Source organism: Triticum aestivum, chromosome 7B (genome assembly GCF_018294505.1).
Source record: "Triticum aestivum cultivar Chinese Spring chromosome 7B, IWGSC CS RefSeq v2.1, whole genome shotgun sequence".
NCBI lineage: Eukaryota > Viridiplantae > Streptophyta > Magnoliopsida > Poales > Poaceae > Triticum > Triticum aestivum.
Window position 1 is genome coordinate 691,011,770 of NC_057813.1, and position 24,365 is coordinate 691,036,134.

General features: G+C 43.6%; 1 pseudogene; it reads left to right on the forward strand.

Moving 5' to 3' along the window:
* The first annotated feature begins 1,142 nt into the window (after positions 1 to 1,142).
* The window catches only part of LOC123158484 (L-type lectin-domain containing receptor kinase IX.1-like), a 44,300-nt pseudogene continuing 21,077 nt past the window's right edge, over positions 1,143 to 24,365 (forward strand).

The window sequence follows — 24,365 nt, forward strand, 5'->3', positions numbered from 1 at the left end:
GACTTGCACTCCAAGTTCTTCGGATCACGTTCGTTCCAAAAATCGTGCTCCCGAAGGTTTCATTCCGTTTGGACTCCGTTTGATATTCCTTTTCTTCGAAATACTGAAATAGGCAAAAAAACAGCAATATGGGTTGGGCCTCCGGTTAGTAGGTTAGTCCCAAAAATGATATAAATATGTAAAATAAAGCCCATAAACATCCAAAAGGGGTAATATAATAGCATGGAACAATAAAAAATTATAGATACGTTGGAGACGTATCACTCCTCCTCGGCAGCGGGCGGTGGCCGGCACTCTCTTGCGGATCTGGGCGTTCAGCTTCAGGGGCGAGACATGGGGTCTCGGGGGGGGAGCTGGTAGGAGGGACAGGTGCGCTGCTGCGTGCCTGTCGCCGGCGCAGAGGTGCCGGTCGTGGCCGTAGGCCGCTCCTCCTCCTCCCCTTCCCCCGGCCGACTGGGCACGGTTCCTCTTAAGGCAGTGATCGCCGGCGGTTCGGAGGTGGTTGGGCTCGTGGATCTTGTCCAAGGCGTGACCTTTGGGGCTTCTTGGGGTGGTCTGGTGGCGGGGCGGCGGCCGTGTCGGTGGGAGTAGCGTTGGTCGTAGGCGGACTACGCGACTCGGATGCGGGCGAGCAACCATGGCCGCTTGGGTGGCATGGCTGCAGGTGGTTGGCAGACCGGGGATGCGGCGGAAGGGTGGAGCACCAGGGTTCATCACTTACCTGTCCGTGCACGGGTCGACGGTGGCGGCGTCCGCGGACGTCGTGTTTCTCCTTGCAGTCTCCGTCATGGTGCTCCCACTCCTCTCGTCCTGCTCCGGGTGAAAACCTGATCTTTGGATCGGACGATGGCGACAGTCCGTGGTCGTGCCAATCTTGGAGGCATTGTTTTGGAGCCCTCGGTCCGGCGTTGTCCGTTGCACTTCTTCCCGGATGATCTCTCATCTTGATGGTGGTCTCCGTCGGTACAAGCGGTTCTCTTTGCTCATTTTGTTGATACTTGGTAGTCGTTGAGGTTGTGTGTCGGTGCCCGACATTCTTGTACCTTGCCTTGGGTTGTGTGTGGCGTGCGTTTGTATCGGTTGCTTGGATGTAAGTGTTGGTGCTTTATATATAAAGCGGGGGAAACCCTTTTTTCGTAAAAATGGCCTCTCGCCGGCGTCCTAGTCCTACCACTCTAGTTGTTATACCTATACTACGCACCGAGCTGCGCCTTCTCGCTCTCCTTCAACCTTAATTTGTTCGATCCCGGCGCCGGTTCATCCATCAACGACTCCGGCGACGCACTCGTCAGCACGTCGTGGCTAGAGTTGAAAAAGAACACACGTAATGCAAACATTCAGAACAGCGTCGGCCGGGCATCACTAGTAGAAAACAGGAAACCAGTCCCGGTTTCAGAGGTCCTTTAGACCCGGTTCTGAAACCGGGACAAAAGGGTCGAGACTAAAGCCCAAAATCTTTAGTCCTGGTTTGCTTACGAACCGGGACAGAAGGGGCTCCATGTGGCCGCTGCAGGACGCCTAGGCAGGAGGACCACGCGTCAGTAGCTCGCAGGCGCTGGGTTTTTGCTTCTTTTTTTTGAAAGGGGGGGTTTAGGGGTTTTGGAGGGTTAATTTAGGGGTTTCATATTGTGAAGAAAATGAAGGAACCATTAATTACACAAGATCGTCATGAACATATACAAATAGAAGTGACCTATCTTTCTCCGAGATTGGCCGAACAACAAGTTTTCGTATATCTATTCGACGCTACTACATATATACAATATAACATCTCTTACAATCCTTAACATCTAAAATCCATTTCAACTTCCACATGGCATTCTCCGTCTTTATGAATGATGTGCTCAAGAAAGAATCCCGCCAATTCCTCTTGGATTGCTCGTATGCGATCATGTGGTTGGATTTCATCCCGCATCTGTCACTACTAATTTAAAGAAGGGGTCAATACACATACATGAATGAAACTCAACACAACTTATGGTAATAAAATAAAATTATGAATATTTTTACGTACTTCATATTGTTCGTCAGAGTAGCCCCACTGAGCGGTCGAGTTGTAGATGAACTCGCAGACGTAGTATCCACATAAATTATCCCCGCCTTCCTGCCACAAGCACTTTACGAGAAATAGAGTTCAATCACACTAATAATCAAGCATGATAAATGGTATTGATGAAACTAGAATCAATGAGAGATGCATGGAACTAGCTAGTACTACTTTGGGGTGTGTAAATCGTAGCTCCCTCTGCAGAGCCGGAACAATTCCGGTGAACTTTTTCCAAACCCTGCCAGGCAAAGGAAATGATTACTTGATATCAGCAAATGAATCAAAGTTGCTGATATGGTGCGATAATGATTGACTGAACTTACTTCTGGACCATTGCAAACATGTTAGTATAATCCTGGGGATCTTTACGTCTCGAGTCTAAGAAAATTACTATTCCCCAGTCAAGCTTAATATCTAGCATAATAAAGTGGAAGCTATGCACGCATAACTCATCAATTACATTACTATAACCTCGAATAAGCGAAATCGAATATGCACAAGACATTAACACTCACTTGAAGTTGTAAGGAAAGAGTATTTTAGCTTTGTTTTGATGTCGAAGTAACGATTGTAGCAAGTTGTCCTCAGTATCTTTGACTCTCTTTTTAACCGACCATTCATTTACGATATTTGGGTTAATGAACCCAATGTCATGGATTTGTCCTTTTTTGCATTCGATGATCTTCAATCTGCATAATATAGTGAGGATAATTATATATACATGCAATGAAAGAGTTGAGCTATAGAGACTTAATTACAGAAGTAATACTTATAGACAGTAGCAAGTCATTAGTTGTTTGTCGAGCGCGTCTTGATTGAATAACTGAAATAACTCCACAAATTCAATAGGCAGCAACTCAACTCCAATGAGGCCGTGCTCATCTTTAATTCTCACAATCATACTATCCTTCTCAGACTTCCTGCAGGTATCCATGAACCATTCGTGCAATCTTTGCATCATCGTTGTTAGAGGAGGACGATCAGGTTTGAAGAGAGACTTCCCGTACTCGTATATGAAGATCTCTGCTACCTCTAACATTTCAAACTCTACATCGCCGCTCAGGTAATCACCAAGATTGGTACCGGGCACTAGCCCTGGATGATTAGCGATGATATCGCTAGACACCTTGAGCGGGGGGCACGATTGCTTCGCCTGTTCACCGAGATGGGGAATTGTTTTCCCACTTCTTCCTTGTGCTAATCTTGCATCAATGGAAGTACTTCCCAGACGCCGCGCATCTTCATATGTCTTTTTAATACAACGGACATAGTTGGAATCCAGCGGAGGCGGTGGTGGTCACTTCAGGGCATCCATAGTGCACTTCGCTTTCACCGGATCTACCGTTTCCTTCGGAGGTGGAGGTTTCCGTTCAAAATGGGCCTGCACTTTGACAGCGCAGATGTCCGTGTTTTGCTTGTCTGTCCTCTCATATGGTAACTTTGGAAGAGGCTCCAGGCTTGGACCAAATTTTATTTCTTCCCGCCTCTTGTACTGCTAGCCATCGGAGCGGCGACGTCTCTCTTCCACCGTTGCTGACGCGGCGGAGTCTGCTGATACGCTGGAGTAGGTAGAGGAGGAGGCGGAGTGCCCTCACGCACCAGAGGAGGCGGGGAAGGAGGCGGAATGCTTGGATCACTTGCCGGAGGAGGAGGAGGAGGAGGCGGAGTGCCCTGACTCGCCAGAGGAGGAGGAGGAGGCGTCCAGTTTGGAAGCTTGATGTACTCCTTCCTCCATCGACATGTACGCCTTAAAGCATAAACCAGATGATTCTCCCCTTCACCTGTAGGTAGTCAAGCTCCAGCTCCTCAGATCCCTCCATTACTTCATCCATCATCACAACACCATAGCCATGTGGAATCGAACGACAATGAAAAGTTCCCTCGGCTTGATGTGGTACAATAGAGCCGACCACCGCCTTCAAAGTTAGGTTCTGGCATTTCGTCATTAGCTCGCAATGTTCAGCCTCCGTGATACTATCCACGGGGTAGTGAGGAGCAGCGAAATCAGGCTGAACGAGCTTCGTGGAAGCCACACTGCTTCTCCGCTGAGATGGTGGGGTAGCTTCTGGGGCAGCGTCGAAGCAAGGATCTTCATGCCGCTAATTGGTTGGCCGGTAGCTCGCTGGCTCTCAAGTTCCTCTAGCTTTGTTATTCTTGCATTGAGCTTCTCCATTTCGCTCGCTTCCACTTTCCTCTTTCTCTCTCTGCTTCTGTAACAAACGCTGTCGGGGAACCCATGCACCCACGGAACGGAGCCTGGTGTGCCTCGTGTTCGTCCAGGGTGCTCAGGATTCCCGAGGGCCTCTATCAGCTCATCCTTCTCTCTGTTGGGAATGAACGTCTGTAGGATCGGAAGTATGTCTAGAGGGGGGGGATTAGACTACTTGACCAATTAAAAATCTAACATTTTCCCAATTTTAATTCTTGGCAGATTTTAGCAACTTATCACAAGTCAAGCAATCATAATACAATTCAAGCAAGCATGCAAAGAGTACATGAGCAGCGGAAAGTAAAGCATGCAACTTGCAAGAAAGTAAATGGGAGGAGTTTGGAGGGAGCAAACGCAATGTTGACACGGAGATTTTTGGCGTGGTTCCGATAGGTGGTGCTATCGTACATCCACGTTGATGGAGACTTCAACCCATGAAGGGTAACGCTTGCGTGAGTCGACGGAGGGCTCCACCCCCGAAGGGTCCACGAAGAAGCAACCTTGTCTATCTCACCATGGCCATCATCCATGAAGGACTTGCCTCACTTGGGTATATCCTCACGAAGTAGGCGATCTCCTTGCCCTTACAAACTCCTTGGTTCAACTCCACAATCTTGACAGAGGCTCCCAAGTGACACCTAACCAATCTAGGAGACACCACTCTCCAAAATGTAATAGATGGTGTGTTGATGATGAACTCCTTGCTCTTGTGCTTCAAATGATAGTCTCCCCAACACTCAACTCTCTCTCACAGATTTGGCTACGGTGGAAAGATGATTTGAGTGGAAAGAAACTTGGGGAAGGCTAGAGATCAATAATCTTGTAGTTGGAATGGAATGTCTTGGTCTCAACACATGAGTAGGTGGTTCTCTCTTAGAAAATGAATGGTGGAAGTGTAGGTATGTTCTGATGGCTCTCTCCATGAGTGAAGAATGGGTGGAGGGGTATATATAGCCTCCACACAAAATCTAACCTTACACGCAGATTCCCAAACTCGGTGAGACCGAATGGTAAAACTCGGTCAGACTGATTCAGGTCAAAATATGAATGTTAGGCTTTTTGATGGGACCGATACGATCAACTCGGTGGGACCGATGCGCTAGGGTTGGGGCATAGCATAATCTCGGTGTGACCGATCACATGAACTTGGTGGGACCGATTTCAGTAATACGAACATAGAGGGTTGGTCAGGCAAACTCGATGGGACCGATTCGCTCATTTTTGTGAGACTGAAACATTACGAAAAGGAAACATGGAATTTGCATTGCGAACTCGGTGGGACCTGATAACCCACAAGTGTAGGGGATCGCAACAGCTTTCGAGGGAAAAGTATTCAACCCAAATTTATTGATTCGACACAAGGGGAGCCAAAGAATATTATTGAGAATTATCAGTTGAGTTGTCAATTCAACCACACCTGGATAACTTAGTATCTACAGCAAAGTATTTAGTAGCAAAGTAGTATGATAATAAAGGTAACAGTGGCAAAAGTAATGATAATAGTTTTGTAGTAATTGTAACAGTAGCAACGGAAAAGTAAATAAGCGAAGCACAATATGTGAAAAGCTCGTAGGCATTGGATCAGTGATGGATAATTATGTCGGATGCGATTCCTCATGTAATAGCTATAACATAGGGTGTCACAGAACTAGCTCCAGTTCATCAATGTAATGTAGGCATGTATTCCGAATATAGTCATACGTGCTTATGGAAAAGAACTTGCATGACATCTTTTGTCCTACCCTCCCATGGCAGCGGGGTCCTAGCGGAAACTAAGGGATATTAAGGCCTCCTTTTAATAGAGAACCGGAACAAAGCATTAGCACATAGTGAATACATGAACTCCTCAAACTACGGTCATCACCGAGAAGTATCCCAGTTATTGTCACTTCGGGGTTATCGGATCATAACACATAATAGGTGACTATAGACTTGCAAGATAGGATCAAGAACACATATATATTCATGAAAACATAATAGGTTCAGATATGAAATCATGGCACTCGGGCCCTAATGACAAGCATTAAGCATAGCAAAGTCACAGCAACATCAATATCAGAACATAGTGGATACTAGGGATCAAACCCTAACAAAACTAACTTGATTACATGATAAATCTCATCCAACCCATCACCGTCCAGCAAGCCTACGATGGAATTACTCACACACGGCAGTGAGCATCATGAGATTGGTGATGGAGGATGGTTGATGATGACGACGGCAACGAATCCCCCTCTCTGGAGCCCCGAACGGACTCCAGATCAGCCCTCCTGAGAGAGATTAGGGCTTGGCGGCGGCTCCGTATCGTAAAACATGATGAAACTTTCTCTCTGACTTTTTTCTCTGCGAAACGGAATATATGGAGTTGGAGTTTAGGTCGGTGTTGCGTCATGGGGCCCACGAGACAGGGGGGCGCGCTCAGGCGGGTGGGCTCGCCCCCCACCCTCGTGGACAGGGTGTGGCCCCCCTGGTCTTGATTCTTTCGCTAGTATTTTTTATATTTTCCAAAACTTGCCTCCGTGGATTTTCAGGTCATTCCGAGAACTTTTGTTTTCTACACATAAAACAACATCATGGCAGTTCTGCTGAAAACAGCGTCAGTCCGGGTTAGTTTCATTCAAATCATGCAAGTTGGAGTCCAAAACAAGGGCAAAAGTGTTTGGAAAAGTAGATACGTTGGAGACGTATCAACTCCCCCAAGCTTAAACCTTTGCTTGTCCTCAAGCAATTCAGTTGATAAACTAAATGTGATAAAGAAAAACTTTTACAAACTCTGTTTCCTCTTGTTGTTGTAAACATGCAAAGCCAGCATTCAGGTTTCAGCAAATATTATGAACTAACCATACTCACAAGAACACCTCGGTCTCACAATTACTCATATCAATAGCAGAATCAGCTAGTGAGCCATAATAATAAAACTCGGATGACAACACTTTCTCAAAACAATCTTAACATGATATAACAAAATGGTATCTCGCTAGCCCTTTCTGAGACCGCAAAACATAAATGCAGAGCACCTTTAAAGATCAAGGACTGACTAGACATTGTAATTCATGGTAAAAGAGATCCAGTCAAGTCATACCCAATATAAACCAATAGTAATGAATGCAAATGACAGTGTGCTCTCTAGCGGGTGCTTTTTAATAAGAGGGTGATGACTCAACATAAAAGTAAATAGATAGGCCCTTCGCAGAGGGAAGCAGAGATTTGTAGAGGTGCCAGAGCTCGATTTTAAAATAGAGATTGAATAACATTTTGAGCGGCATACTTCCACTGTCAACGCAACAACTATGAGATGGCTGTATCTTCCATACTACATGCATTATAGGTAGTTCCCAAACAGAATGGTAAAAGTTTATACTCCCCCACCACCAACAAGCATCAATCCATGGTTTGCTCGAAACAACGAGTGCCTCCAACTAACAACAGCCCTGGGGGAGTTTTGTTTAATTATATTGATTTGCTTTGATCTTTTTGGATCATGGGACTGGTCATTCCGGTTACCGGCTCTTTCTCATGAATGAGGAGCGGAGTCCACTCGTCTTGAGAATAACCCACCTAGCATGGAAGATATAGGCAGCCCTAGTTGAAACATGAGCTGCTCGAGCATACCAAACAGAATTTCATTTGAAGGTTTGGAGTTTGGCACATACAAATTTACTTGGAATGACAGGTAAATATCTCAGATAGGAAGGTATGGTGGACTCATTGGAATAACTTTGGGGTTTAAGGAGTTTGGATGCACAAGCAGTATTCCCGCTTAGTACAGGTGAAGGCTAGCAGAAGACTGGGAAGCGACCAACTGAGAGAGCGACAACAGTCATAAACATGCATTAAAATTAATTCACACCGAGTACAAGCATGAGTAGGATATAATCTACCATGAACATAAATATCATGAAGCCTATGTTGATTTGTTTCAACTACATGCGTGAACATGTGCCAAGTCGAGTCACTCCATTCATTCAAAGGAGGATACCATCCCATCATACCACATCATAATCATTGTAATAACATGTTGGCACGCAAGGCAAACCATTATAACTCATAGCTAATCAAGCATGGCACAAGCAACTATAATCTCTAAATGTCATGGCAAATATGTTTAGTTCATAATAAGCTGAATCAGGAACGATGAACTCATCATATTTACAAAAACAAGAGAGGTCGAGTTCATACCAGCTTTTCTCATCTCAATCAGTCCATCTTATATCGTCATTATTGCCTTTCACTTGCACGACCGAACAATGTGTATAATAATAATAGTGCACGTGCATAGGACTAAGCTGGAATCTGCAAGCATTTAACTCAAGAGAGAAGATAGAGTAATATGGGCTCTAAGTTAAATAAACAATCATGCATATGAGAGCCACTAAACATTTTTCAATATGGTCTTCTACTCTCGACCCCCAAAGGAAAGAAAAGAAAATAAAACTATTTACACGGGAAAGCTCCCAACAAGTAAGAAGAAGAACGAATTTTTTTTGGGTTTTCATTTTAATTTCTATTACAAGCATGGAAATTAAACTAACTATTTTTTTTTTGGTTTTTCTTAAGGTTTATCAAACACACAAGAAGAAAACTAGAAAAAGAAATTTAAACTAGCATGGATAATACAATGAAAGAGTATGAGCACCGACGACTAGAATAGTGTGTGAACATGAATGTAAAGTCGGTGAGAAATACGTATTCCCCCAAGATTAGGCTTTTGGCCTAAGTTGGTCTAATGCCAAGGGCCACGACTACTCTCCCCGGTGTACTGGGAGGTGTAATCAGGATACCACTGGCTGGCCATCTTCGGGTCCCACTTGTAAGATGATGCACGATAAGGGTCCAGTGCAGATTCCGGCTCAAGCTCAAGTTCTGGAGTGGATGCTTGGCCTCGATGAGCGTACACCGCTTCCGGCGTGACAATAAAATTATCTGCAATCAAATCAAACAACAGAGGCGTAGGCAAAACAATAGTCTCATTGTGTTTCTTATTAAATCTCAGGTTATACAAGAGCGTCTTATCTTTGTTGTCAACAATGAACTCATGTGCTACCATGCTCTTGTAATCTAAAATGTAAGGAGGCAATTTTGTCTCCTCTTTCTCATGGTGCCTAATAGGTATCTCAAAATATCTAGCAAGACGTGCAACATAGATACCTCCAAAGATGGGGCCTTTTGTACGATTCAGGCTTAGCCGTTTAGCAATGACGGCACCCATACTAAAACTATTATCTCCAAACAAGGCATGGTGAAGAATGATAATATCAAGAACATTGAAGATTCCACTATTTCCACGACCAATCAAGCATCTACTAGTAAATATGGCAAAGTAGCGTAAAACAGGAAAGTGTATGCTAGAGATTCTCGCATCAGAACCCTTCTTTGGATCCCCTACAGTGATAGTGTTAACAAAGCCATCCACATCTCTACGATGTGGTTCCTCTCATTTTCCCTGAAAGGGTATCCTACATACCGCGCAAAAATTACGTAAAGACATTTCCCTGTTCATCATATAAATGAAATGATACTGAAGGCGGTGACTTCTTAGGATAATAATAAAAGTTTTGCACAAAAGTATTGGTGAGTAAGAGATACTGATCGATCCGGTCGTGGAGGAAATCGGTGAGGCCTGCATTCTCGATCAAAGAATAAAAATCTTCATAAATTCCAGCTTCTTTCAAGAAATTATCATATGGCCTTTCACACGGTTTTACTTCCGCTATGCGAGGAAGATTATACTTGGCTTTTTCCTTCTCTTTAGCTTGTTTTTCCTGGGAGCCTTGGCTAGAAGAGCCCCTCAAAAATCTCCTTAACATTTTCTGAAATTTTCTGAAATTTTGTAACTACAAAATAAAAGTGAATAAAACTAAACAAGATTGGTAGCAACTACTCCTACAAGTGCCTAGAGCCTATATCATGCATTAGAATTACTTGGGACCTCATAGATTTAACATGCAAGCTCAAGAACATGGTCATCTATGCAGCAAAAATTTGCAATGAATAAAGCACTAGAACAAAAACTAATTGGACCAATGGAGGAGTCACATACCAAGCAACAATCTCCCAAAGCAGTTTTGTGAATGGAGCTTTGAGCAAGGAGATCGAAAATCGTAGCAAAATGAGCTAGAACTCGTGCTTGAGCTGGATGGGGATTTTTTTGGGAAGAAGATGGAGGTGTGGGTGCTGGCATAAGTGGAGAGGGGCCACCAGGGGCCCATGAGACAGGGGGCGCGCCCAGGGGGGTGGGCGTGCCCTCCACTCTCCTGGCCTGGTGCTTGCCCCTCCTGCAGTGATTTCAGTGCCTAAAATCCTCAAATTCCATAAAAAATCATGCTAAATTTGCAGGGCATTTGGAGCACTTTTATTTTCGGGATATTTTTTTATTGCACGGATAATTCAGAAAACAGACGGATAATACTATTTTTGCTTTATTTATTCTAAATAACAAAAAGTAAAAAGAGGGTGCAGAAGGTTGTGCCTTCTAGTTTCATCCATCTCATGATCATCACAATGAATCCACTAACAAGGTAGATCAAGTCTTGTTAACAAACTCATTCCGAATAACACAGAACCGGAGAAATTTCAAATAACACTAAGTTACCTCAACGGGGATATGAACATCCCCAACAATAAGCATATCATACTTTTTCTTGACAGTAGGGAGAGGAAATTCAAAACCTCCAATAATAATAGTTGGAACTTTTCCAATAGAATTGATGCTATGAACTTGAGATTGTTTCTCGGAAAGTGTACCGTATGCTCATTACCATTCACACGAAAAGTGACATTGCCTTTGTTGCAATCAATAACAGCCCATGCAGTATTCAAAAAGGGTCTACCAAGGATAATCTACATACTATCGTCCCCGGGAATATCAAGAATAACAAAGTCCGTTAAGATAGTGACATTTGCAACCACAACAGGCACATCCTCACAAATACCGATAGGTATAGCAGTTGATTTATTGGCCATTTGCAAAGATATTTCAGTAGGTGTCAACTTATACAATTCAAGTCTACAATATAAAGAGAGAGGCATAACACTAACACCGGCTCCAAGATTACATAAAGCAGATCTAACATAATTTCTTTTAATGGAGCATGGTATGGTTGGTACCCTCGGATCTCCAAGTTTCTTTGGTATTCCACCCTTAAAAGTGTAATTAGCAAGCATGGTGAAAATTTCAGCTTCCGGTATCTTTCTTTTGTTTGTAATGATATCCTTCATATACTTAGCATAAGGATTTACCTTAAGCATATCAGTTAAGTGCATATGTAGGAAGATAGGTCTAATCATTTCAGCAAAGCGCTCAAAATCCTCATCATCCTTTGTCTTGGATGGTTTAGGAGGAAAGGGCATGGGTTTCTGAACCCATGGTTCTCTTTGTCTACCGTTCTTCCTAGCAACAAAATCTCTCTTATCATAACGTTGATTCTTTGATTGTGGGTTATCAAGATCAACAGCAGGTTCAATCTCTACTTCATTATTTTTGCTAGGTTCAGCATCAACATGAACATTATCATTAACATTATCACTAGGCTCATGTTCATCACCTGATTGTGTTTCAGCATCAGAAACAGAGATATCATTGGGATTCTCAGGTGTGTCTATAACAGGTTCACTAGAAACAAGCAAAGTCGTTTTCCTTTTTATTCTTTTTAGAAGAACTAGGTGCCTCTAAATTATTTCTCTGAGAATCGTCCTCGATCCTCTTAGCGTGGCCTTCAGGATACAAAGGTTCCTGAGTCATTCTACCAGTTCTAGTAGCCACTCTACCAACAAAGTCAGGTTTATTATTTAATTCATCAAGCAAATCATTTTGAGCTTTAAGTACTTGCTCAGCTTGAGTAGCAACCATAGAAGCATATTTGCTAATGAGTTTAAGTTCACCTTTAACTCTAGCCATATAATCACTCATGCGTCCTTTCTCGAAAGCATTATTCTTTAATTCTCTACCAACATAAGCATTAAAACTTTCTTGAATAGCCATAAAGTCATCAAATTCACTAAGCATGGGCTATGAAATTTGGTAGAGGGAATTTCAACTTTATCATATCTATAGAGAGAATTTACTTTTACTACCTGTGTCGGGTTATCAAGACAATGTGGTTCTTCAACAGGTGGTATATTAAGACCATGTATTTCTTCAATAGGTGGTAAATTCTTAACATCTTCAGCTTTTATACCTTTTTCTTTCATTGATTTCTTTGCCTCTTGCATATCTTCAGGACTGAGAAATAAAACACCTCTATTCTTTGGAGTGGGTTTAGGAATAGGCTCAGGAGGTGGCTCAATTGGTTCAGGAATTGCCTCAGGAATTGGCTCAGGGAGAGTCCAATTATTTTCATTAGTCAACATATTATTCAATAGTAATTCAGCTTGGTCGACCGTTCTTTCCCTGAAAACACAACCAGCACAACTATCCAAGTAGTCCTTGGAAGCATCGGTTAGTCCATTATAAAATATATCAAGTATTTCATTTTTCTTAAGAGGATGATCAGGCAAAGCATTAAGTAATCGGAGAAGCCTCCCCCAAGCTTGTGGGAGACTATCTCCTTTGATTTGCACAAAATTATATATTTCCCACAAGGCAACTTATTTCTTATGAGCAGGGAAAAAAATTAGTAGAGAAGTAATAAATCATATCGTGGGGACTACACACACAACCAGGAGCAAGAGAATTAAACCAAGTCTTAGCATCACCCTTTAATGAGAATGGAAATATCTTAAGGATATAATAATAGCGAGACTTCTCATCATTAGTAAACAGGGTGGCTATATCATTTAACTTGGTAAGATGTGCCACAAAAGTTCCAGATTCAAGGCCATAAAAAGGATCAGATTCAACTAAAGTAATGATTTCAGGATCAACAGAGAATTCATAATCCTTATTAGTAACACATATAGGTGAAGTAGGAAAAGCAGGGTCAGGTTTCATTCTAGCATTAAGAGATTGCTGCTTCCATTTAGCTAATAACTTTTTAAGATCATATCTATCTTTACAAGCAAAGATAGCTCTAGCAGCTTCCTCTTCCATAACATAACCCTCAGCAACAACAGGTAATTCATAATCAGGGGGAGAACTTTAATCATCACTATCATCAATAATAGCATATTCAATAATTTCATTTTCTCTAGCCCTAGCAAGTTGTTCATCAAGAAATTCACCTAATGGCAAACTGGTATCACACACAGAAGTAGTTTCATCATAAGTATCATGCATAGCAGAAGTGGCATCATCGATAACATGCAACATATCAGAATTCATAGCAGTAGCAGGTTTAGGTATCGCAAGCTTACTAATAACAGAAGAAGAATCTAGTGCAGAGCTAGATGGCAGTTCCTTACCTCCCCTCGTAGTTGAGGGCAAAATCTTGGTTCTTTCATCTTTCAAGTTCCTCATAGTGATCAACAGATATAAATCCCAAGTGACTTAAAGAATAGAGCTATGCTCCCCGACAATGAAGCCAGAAATTAGTCTTGATAACCCACAAGTGTAGGGGATTGTAACAGCTTTCGAGGGTAGAGTATTCAACCCAAATTTATTGATTCGACACAAGGGGAGCCAAAGAATATTATTGAGTATTAGTAGTTGACTTATCAATTCAACCACACCTGGATAACTTAGTATCTGCAGCAAAGTATTTAGTAGCAAAGTAGTATGATAATAAAGGTAACAGTGGCAAAAGTAAAGATAATAGTTTTGTAGTAATTGTAACAGTAGCAACGGGAAAGTAAATAAGCGAAGCACAATATGTGAAAAGCTCGTAGGCATTGGATCAGTGATGGATAATTATGTCGGATGCGATTCCTCATGTAATAGCTATAACATAGGGTGACACAGAACTAGCTCCAGTTCATCAATGTAATGTAGGCATGTATTCCGAATATAGTCATACATGCTTATGGAAAAGAACTTGCATGACATCTTTTGTCCTAGCCTCCCGTGGAAGCGGGGTCCTAGCGGAAACTAAGGGATATTAAGGCCTACTTTTAATAGAGAACCGGAACAAAGCATTAGCACATAGTGAATACATGAACTCCTCAAACTACGGTCATCATCGAGAAGTATCCCGATTATTGTCACTTCGGGGTTGTCGATCATAACACATAATAGGTGACTATAGACTTGCAAGATAGGATCAAGAACACACATATATCCATGAAAACATAATAGGTTCAGATCTGAAATCATGGCACTCGGGCCCTAGTGCCAAGCATTAAGCATAGCAAAGTCATAGCAACATCATTCTCAGAACGTAGTGGATACTAGGGATCAAACGCTAACAAAACTAACTTGATCACATGGTAAATCTCATCCAACCCATCACCGTCCAGCAAGCCTACGATGGAATTACTCACGCACGGCGGTGAGCATCATGAAATTGGTGATGGAGGATGGTTGATGATGACGACAGTGACGAATCCCCCTCTTCGGAGCCCCGAGCGGACTCCACATCAGCCCTCCCGAGAGAGGTTAGGGCTTGGCGGCGGCTCCGTGTCGTAAAACGCGATGAAACTTTCTCTCTGATTTTTTCTCCGTGAAACGGAATATATGGAGTTGGAGTTGAGGTCGGTGGAGCGTCAGGGGGCCCACGAGATAGGGGGCGCGCCCAGGGGGGGTGGGCGCTCCCCCACCCTCGTGGACAGGGTGTGGGCCCCCTGGTCTTGATTCTTTCGCCAGTATTTTTTATATTTTCCAAAACATGCCTCCGTGGATTTTCCGGTCATTCCGAGAACTTTTGTTTTCTACACATAAAACAACATCATGGCAGTTCTGCTGAAAATAGCGTCAGTCCGGGTTAGTTTCATTCAAATCATGCAAGTTAGAGTCCAAAACAAGGGCAAAAGTGTTTGGAAAAGTAGATATGTTGGAGACGTATCTGGACCAATTCGCTCATTTCGGCGGGACCGAAATGTTACGAAAAGGAAACAATGAGTTTGCAATCCCATCTTGGTGAGACCGAGATCCCTTTAGGTGAAACCGAAGTGATTAGGGTTTGTGGCAGTGGCTATATCAAATGAACTCGGTGGCGCCGGATAAATCAAATCGGTGGGGCCGAGTTTGACTTTTAGGTTTAGGACATATGTGGAAATGAGAAAGTGGCTGAGGATTTTGGTGCATATCACTAAGCATTTTGAGCAAGTAAGACATTAAGCAACACCTCATCCCCTTTTAATAGTTTTGGCTTTCCTATGGACTCAATGTGATCTTGGATCACTTAAATAAAAATGTAGAGTCCTGAGCTTGTTGCCAATATGTGTCCTTAGCATTTTGAGGGGTCCACATCTCTAGCCCATGCCATGCCAATCATTGAACTTTCTAAAATGATCATATTGAAAGAGCATTAGTTCAATGAGCTATATATTGTTAAGAATTACCAAAACCACCCAGGGATTAGTTGCACTTTCAATCTCCCCATTTTTGGTAATTGATGACAACATATAGATCAAAGCTTTGATAAAAGATAATAAGAATTGAAAACATCATCGCTTTGAGAAGTATGTGATAAGTAAGAGCTCCCCCTAAATTTGTGCATTATTTAATATTTTCTTTTGAATGCAAATGCACAACCAATTAGGATCATGGGTTACTCTTCCATTGCACATACATCTTGGTGGAGCTCTGAAAATGATTAAAAATTGGAACAAACAATCATCACCAAGGCAAAGTGAATGATCATACATAAAGGATAGAGAATGTCATCATCCAAGCACAAGCATTAAGCATGATATGATCAAACACATGACCATACAATGTATCTCACACACATGAGCATAAAGTATCTGAACCAAGCAATCAAATAAGTAGCAAAATAAGCAAAGCTCTCTCTCCCTCGAAGCCTATGATCTATACATTTTCTCCCCCTTTGGCAACAAGTTGCCAAAAAGCTTGAAAATGCATAGTGCTATGCGCCTCTCTAGGCTTGATCTTCAGGAGGTGGTGTTGAGAGGACTCCAAGGATGAAAGCATCTATTGAAGTTGATGGAGATGGTGGAGTTGCCACTGGAGGGGCAACTGGAGCTATGGCTGCAGGTGCTGATGCTGTAGATCTAGTGTCTGGCACTGGCACGGCTGCAGACCTCTGTGCCCTAGGCACTCTCTGAAACACTTCTGTAGTTGCTTTCCCCTTCCGCTCTTCTGCTTCTTCCTGGAGCTGCTCAACTACTGTTTGTATCTCTGTCACCTCCAAGTCAAGATCATAGAATTTTGTTTCAATGATCCTCTCAAAGCTCTCCTGGTTCTGAGTCAGGGTGGCCAATCCTTTCTCAATACTCTAGGTAGCTTGAATAAGATATCCAAGTTGGTCTCGCTTTCACTTGAGGAACACTTCTGAAGCTTCTTCAGCACTTGGCATCTTTGCTGCCTTCTCAACTTCATCTTTCTGCCTCTTCTCTTGAGCTTCCACATATGTGGGATGTTCAACATTCATGACAACAGTGTTGTCCTCAAAATCAGATCTAAAGGGAACATGCTCTTTTGTCCAACAAGTATACTCCTTTGGGCATCTTGGAGTTAATCAACATTTGTATGTGTGGAGCATATCCACATGACCTCTTCTGGTCAGCAGCTGCTCTCTTGATGGTCTCAACAATCAAGCTCATAACCTTGAACTTCTGGGGCAAATCAAAGAGCTGGAGCAAGTTGATGGAATGGCCTCTAATCATCGAATGATCACCTGATTTGGGCAACAAAGGTGTGCCTCAATATAGTGTTCATTGTGGCCAATCCAGACATTAGGTAGTACACTGAGCCTAGCTTGTGTGTCTCCAAGGCTTCGTCAGGAATCTCCTTTTACATGTTGGCCATGGAGTTGTGATCCTTCTTCTTCTCAGCATAGACATCAATGTCTTTCTCAGCTTTTTTGTGGGATTTTATGAGCTTGGCCCACTCATCAATAGAAGATTGGTACCTTGTACCTTCAGACATCTAGACTATCTTGCCATCAGGATAGAAATGAGTTGTTGAAATTTTTTGCATAATGAGCTCATCATTCCACTTGGTCAACTTTTGACCCACAAACTTTTCAACTCCATTGAGCTTGAAGCTTTCATGCACTCCTGGAAAGAGGTCTTCATTTTCATCAATATATTCCCAATCAACCCACTTCATATCACAGACAATGGGCTTCTTATCAAGTAGCACTGTCTCATAGAAATCTTGCTATTCTTTGGTGTGAAATCTATAGTCCACAGCAGTCCTTCTCCTCACAGCATATGGATCTGCTTGTCTCCATAGTCTGAGACCTGCATCTTTTCTTTCCTTCATGTTTTCTGCCACTGGATGATTGTCATTATGGTCTGGAGTTTTTGGCTTGAGTTTTCTAACTACTTGGGCTTCATCATCTTCTTATTCAACATCAGGAACTAGGGCCTTGTTATTCTCTACAGCAGGAATGTTCCTGGTGCTTCTCTTGGGTGCAAACTTGGAGGTTTGAGCTGGAGCTTTGGGCGTAGTCTTGGGCTTTGAAGGTGCAGCCCCAGACTTGATGGCATCCCCCATCAGCTTTTGTGACTTGGGAGTGTGACACCCCAAAATTTTGGCCTTGTTTTAATGAATTAAAATTTTTGCCAGGAATTAAAACTTCGAATTTTTGAGCTCCATTCTGATTTTTTTAAAATCATTTCCTTCCCTGTTATGATGAGTTTTTCCCAAAGAGAAAACTTTCCAAATATGTCATTGGACTTATTTAATCTCTCAAGAGAAACTTTCCCTTATTTAATATAACTAATTAAATAATTAAGTTGCTTGATCTTTACTTTCTTGAAAATGGTTTTTCAAGGTTATATGGCCATATTTGAACTACAACCATTGGATAAATTCACCTAAAATTCTAACAAAAAATTGGAGATGTCATGTGATGTTTTTAAATCACTTTTATACAAAAATATCTTTTATTTATGTAACAATTTGAGCTCTGCATCAATTTTTCCTTCTCTGGTCCAGAGTGCAATTTGCACTACAACCCTTCTAAATAATTCTTTCTAGTCTCCACCAAAATTATGGGATATTGGTAGTAGCATATGATTCAACATTATGCAAAAACCTAGTGCTGTTCTTTAAATTTTTTGAGTGAATCAACCTCTTTTTCATTCTGGTCCAGCCTTGTGATTTCTACTGCAACCCTATTTAATTTTGCTCCAAAGATCTTGTGTTTTCTCCTACTTGTAGACAGCCCTACCAAACCCCTAAATCCAGGAGCATGCACCCATTGGATTAATTTTGGTTCATGAAATAATGTCATTTATTTCCTGTCCAGAATTGTAGTTTTGTAAAACTTGCACTAACAAGTTTCTCCTATTGCCAAACTAACCCTACCACTCTCTCTTGCATCTAAGGAGACACTGATCTGGAGTTTTTGACCACTCCAAGACTTGCCTAAGTGCCCTTGGCATTTTGTCAAACACCTTATGGGCATGATCTGTTTTGGCATGAATTTTTGGTTTGCACTGTGAACCTGATCTCCTGACCAAACCAGCTTGTCCACTGATCCCCTTGCAAGCCCAAACCTAGACCTGCTAACTCCCAGCCCCAACCAAGCGCTCTGGAGTGCCATGGCATTTCCCCGAGCATCTGGTGTGCGTGCGCTGGGCGCGCCCAGAGCGCGCAAATTGCAGCCGCGCACACGAGCCGCCGCGTCGCACCCCTGTCTTGGCCCACACTGCAGAACCTTGCCACGCACTCCCTGCCTCACCACTACACGCCAGCCCGCCCTGGCGCCCTACAGCGCCACCGCCAGAGCACTTTTGGCGGCACGCCGGCATCGGCAGCGCGCCTCTGCCACGGGCAGCGCCGCCCAAGCCTCGCCCGCTAGCCACCTGGCCCCTGGAGCAGTGCGAGCTCATCCGCAAGCGTGTCTGCTAGCCCTCGTCGCCGCCACGTCGCCCTAGCTACAGAGAGGCGGTTCGCCGGAGAGCTTATCCACGGCCGCCGCGGAACCGCCTTGCCTCGCTATAAAAAGGGACCCCGAGCCCCTCCGAGCACGCATGCAACCTCAGTCCACCTCCCTAGTTTCCCCATGGCAGCCAATCGACCTGAGGAGGTCGTCTTCTTCATCTCCGGCAACTCCTGCCGCCGCCACTGTCCCGTCCATTCCAGCGCCACCAGGGCCTCTCCCTCCCATTTCTCTTCACCAAGAACACCTCCTTCCCTCCAGGAACCCAAACCCCTACTTGATTTTGATCGGGAGCCATCGCCGCCACAAAACCACTTCGCCACCGAAGCCTCCTCCGCCGCGAAGCTCGCCGCCGGCAGCTCCCTCCGTCCACACCTACCTGACGACCACCGGGAGGACCGCCCTGGAGTGGCGGATCCATCCCCGCCATTGGAGCCCCGCGAGGAGCCGCCATTCGCCGGCGACGATCGCCGGAGCTCTGCCTCCGCTCGGGACAGAGGAAGAGGAGGGAGAAGACTAGTCAAACCTGACTAGTGGGCCCCGTGGACCCACTGTCAGTGACCCACTCCGCCGCCACGCGTGTTAAGTGGAAGCGTAAACTCCCCAGTACGTTTTCCCTGCACCGAAAGCGTATTCGTGGCTGAAACGTTTTCTTTTGTTTTATTTTTTAAAATCAGGATTTGACCAAAACTTTGACTGGTTATATCTTTTTAAATACAAGTCCAAATGAACTGATTCTTTTTCCTACCTCTCTCAAATTTCACCTAGTTTATTTTAAGATTTATTTTAAAAAAATTCAAAACAACTTTTGGTGCTGTTTTTATTTTGTGTGTTAATTCTCTTATATTGCTAAAATAGGATTTTTGAAGAGAGGAGAAATGTTTCAAGTTTTGGAGTGCACCCTGCCTTTCCACACATTGAAGGCAAGCATTCTGAATCCCGGCATAATAGTTTTGGTGTGATCGTTGATACATTTATAACACCACCGCATTTTGAAGGACTCGTTATTTCATGTGGTATGATCATATGCACGAGTGCATATTAGTGATTTCCATGCTGTTGGAAATGAACACACTTGTGATGATAATCACCCTCATGTGCCTTGCATGCATACCGGCAGGAACCCGGGAAAACCTCTGCCTTGGGTAGGCATGAGTTTGTCGCCGGTCTCCGTCGGGACGGTTATGTCTGGTATGGCATGGTAAGGTGATATGAGCGGTGACTCTGTTGGATGAAATATATTCGTTATACTAATAGTACAGGGAAATACTTAAACCTCCTGAGTCGACCGTAGATCGAGTCTTGTGCCAGTAACCCCCATACTTGTTTCGTACTACCACTCGTCTCTACAGCAAGTAGAGTACGGTTCAGTAAGTTGTCAACCTCTTTCTAGCACACACCGTACAGAGAGGCCATGGTGGAAGATACCGGTTGTAGCTGGTAGGCAGGCCACATGGTCCGGGGGCATGGGTGTTTCCGGTTGGGACCGAGAGGGGAGGCCACCCCTTAGAGCGCGCGATATAAATTTGATCCCATGCTACGCGAGGTTGTAGCCTCCCCACTTAGAGTTTGCTTGACAGGTGTCGTGGGTGATTCCAAACACGTGTGAGTTAAGCTGGTGTGTGCAAGTCAGGTGTGTTCTCAACAAAAAGACCGTAGACGGAATTAGTCCCGATGGACTAAAGAAATCCGTTACTCGTGGGTAATGAGTACACCCTCTGCAGAGATTAAACCTATTCGAATAGCCGTGTCCATGGTTAAGGACTACAGTCTGGGATGGGTCAAGTGTCGGTCTTAGTGTCAGTCTTCGGAGGTGAAACTGTTAAACCAAAAATGGAATTACTACTTGTGACTTGTGAAAATTATGATTATTATTATTGTTGACTAACCCGTGATATTATTGTTATTATCGAGTATCTCTGGGATGGTTCTACCTCCGGGATATTTACTATGATTGTTTATTTTAAAGCCCTTTATGTGGTGTCGCTCAGACGCCCGACTGTGGCATTTCTTTTAAAGCCCTTTATGTGGTGTCGCTCAGACGCCCGACTGTGGCATTTCTTTTAAAGCCCTTTATGTAGTGTCGCTCAGACGCCCGACTATGGCATTTCTTTTAAGAGCCCTTTATGTGGTGTCGCTCAGACGCCCGACTGTGGCATTTCTTTTAAAGCCCTTTATGTGGTGTCGCTCAGACGCCCGACTGTGGCATTTCTTTTAAAAGCCCTTTATGTGGTGTCGCTCAGACGCCCGACTGTGGCATTTCTTTTAAAGCCCTTTATGTGGTGTCGCTCAGACGCCCGACTGTGGCATTTCTTTTAAAGCCCTTTATGTGGTGTCGCTCAGACGCCCGACTGTGGCATTTCGTTTAAAGCCCTTTATGTGGTGTCGCTCAGACGCCCGACTGTGGCATTTCTTTTAAAGCCCTTTATGTGGTGTCGCTAAGACGCCCGACTGTGGCATTGCTTGTTAGTTAATTTCATAAATCTTAATACTACTATGTTATTTCATTTTTATAAATAACCTTCTTGCACGCATCAGAGTTTTATTTATCTTCTGTGACTGACGTCATGAGCATAAAATATTTTCAGCACATCATTGTTATATTATACCTGTGTTCATAATGTTTGCGAGTACATTCAAAGTACTCACTGGCTTGTCCGTGGCTATTGTCTTGGCCAGATTTTCTTGCACGGAGAGGAGCGACGCGATGACAGCCCCGGAACCTAAGCAAAGGAGATAGCAGCCTCGCGAAGATAGGAGTTAACCTGGTCAGCTGTTCCTGTGGGAAATGGAGTCCCATAGACACTGATGATCCACAAACCGCTTCCGCCATCAACCACTAGAAACCATTTGTTGTACTCACAGGCCAGAATGGTCTTTTACTACATATTTTGTATTTTGCTTGGAATTTCTGTATCAAGTTGGAGCCTCATCAGCTAACAGTAATCCCGGGGCTGATGAGCACGACGGTCCTTTCTGGAAATTTATATCCGGAAAACCCGGTCGTGACAGGGAGGAGGTGTAGCATCCTCTTCTTCCTCCTCTCCTGCAGAATCTCTCCTCATTGAAGGATTTCCAAGCACTCTTGCAATTGTTTTCCTGGCCATTTCTTTTCTCTTCTTGCCATCTCCATCTTCTCTGGCCTCAAGAGTGAATTCCATTATCTCTTGTGTTGATGCCCTGGCCTTTGACATTGGCACTCTCCTAGTAGGTGCTTTCTGATACGTCTCCGACGTATCTATAATTTTTGATTGCTCCATGCTACTTTATCTACTGTTTTAGACTATATTGGGCTTTATTTTCCACTTTTATATTATTTTTGGGACTAACCTATTAATCGGAGGCCCAGCCCAGAATTGTTGTTTTTTGCCTATTTCAGTGTTTCGAAGAAACGGAATATCAAACGGAGTCCAAACGGAATGAAACCTACGAGAACATGATTTTCTCACCAAACATGATCCAGGAGACTTGGACCCTACTCCAAGAAGTAACAGAGGCGGTCCTGAGGGTGGGGGCGCCCCCCTAGGGCGCGTCCCCTGCCTCGTGGCCCCACTGTTGCTCCACCGACGTACTCCTTCCTCCTATATATACCTACGAACCCCCAAACGATCAGAAGTGGAGCAAAAAACCTAATTCCACCGCCGCAACCTTCTGTATCCACGAGATCCTATCTTGGGGCCTGTTCTGGAGCTCCGTCGGAGGGGGCATCCACCATGGAGGGCTTCTACATCAACACCATAGCCCCTCCGATGAAGTGTGAGTAGTTTACCTCAGACCTTCGGGTCCATAGCTAGTAGCTAGATGGTTTCTTCTCTCTTTTTGGATCTCAATACAATGTTCTCCCCCTCTCTCGTGGAGATCTATTCGATGTAATCTTATTTTTACGGTGTGTTTGTTGAGACCGATGAATTGTGGGTTTATGATCCAGCTTATCTATGAATTATATTTGAATCTTCTCTGAATTCTTTTATGTGTGATTGAGTTATCTTTGCAAGTCTCTTAGAATTATCCGTTTGGTTTGGCCAACCAGATTGGTAGTTCTTGCAATGGGAGAAGTGTTTAGCTTTGGGTTCAATCTTGCGGTATCCTTTCCCAGTGACAGAAGGGGCAGCAAGGCACGTATTGTATTTTTGTCATCGAGGATAACAAGATGGGTTTTTTATCATATTGCATGAATTTATCCCTCTACATCATGTCATCTTGCTTAAAGCGTTACTCTGTTTTTAACTTAATACTCTAGATGCATGCTGGATAGCGGTCGATGAGTGGAGTAATAGTAGTAGATGCAGAATCGTTTCGATCTACTTGTCTTGGACGTGATGCCTATATACATGATCATACCTAGATATACTCATAATTATGCTCAATTCTGTCAATTGCTCAACAGTAATTTGTTCACCCACCGTAGAATTTCTATGCTCTTGAGAGAAGCCACTAGTGAAACCTATGGCCCCCGGGTCTATTCTCATCATATCAATCTCCATTACTTTATTACTTGCTTTGTTTTTACTTTGCCTTTTACTTTTCACTTTGCATCTATATACCAAAAATATTATTTGTTATCTCTATCAGATCTCACTCTCGTAAGTGATCGTGAAGGGATTGACAACCCCTAATCGCGTTGGTTGCGAGGAGCTATCGATTTGTGTAGGTACGAGGGACTTGTGCGTGGTCTCCTACTGGATTGATACCTTGGTTCTCAAAAACTGAGAGAAATACTTACGCTACTTTGCTGCATCATCCTCTCCTCTTCGGGGAAATCCAACGCAGTGCTCAAGAGGTAGCAAGAAGAATTTCTGGCACCGTTGCCGGGGAGGCTCACGCAAGAGCAAGTAAACCATACCAAGTACCCATCACAATCCCTATCTCTCGCATTACATTATTTGCCATTTGCCTATCGTTTTCCTCTCCCCCACTTCACCCTTGCCGTTTTATTCTCCCTCTCTTTCCCAATCTCCTCCTCTCTTTCCCGTTTGCCTTTTCCCGTTGCCTTTCTATTTGCTTGTGTGTTGGATTACTTGTTGCCATGGCACAAGATAATACCAAATTGTGTGACTTCTCGAATACCAATAAAAATGATTTCCTTAGTACTCCGATTGCTCCTCTTAATAATGATGAGTCTTGTGAAATCAATACCGCTTTGCTGAATCTTGTTATGAAAGATCAATTCGCCAGCTTTCCTAGTGAAGGTGCCGCTACTCATCTAATCAATTTTGTTGAT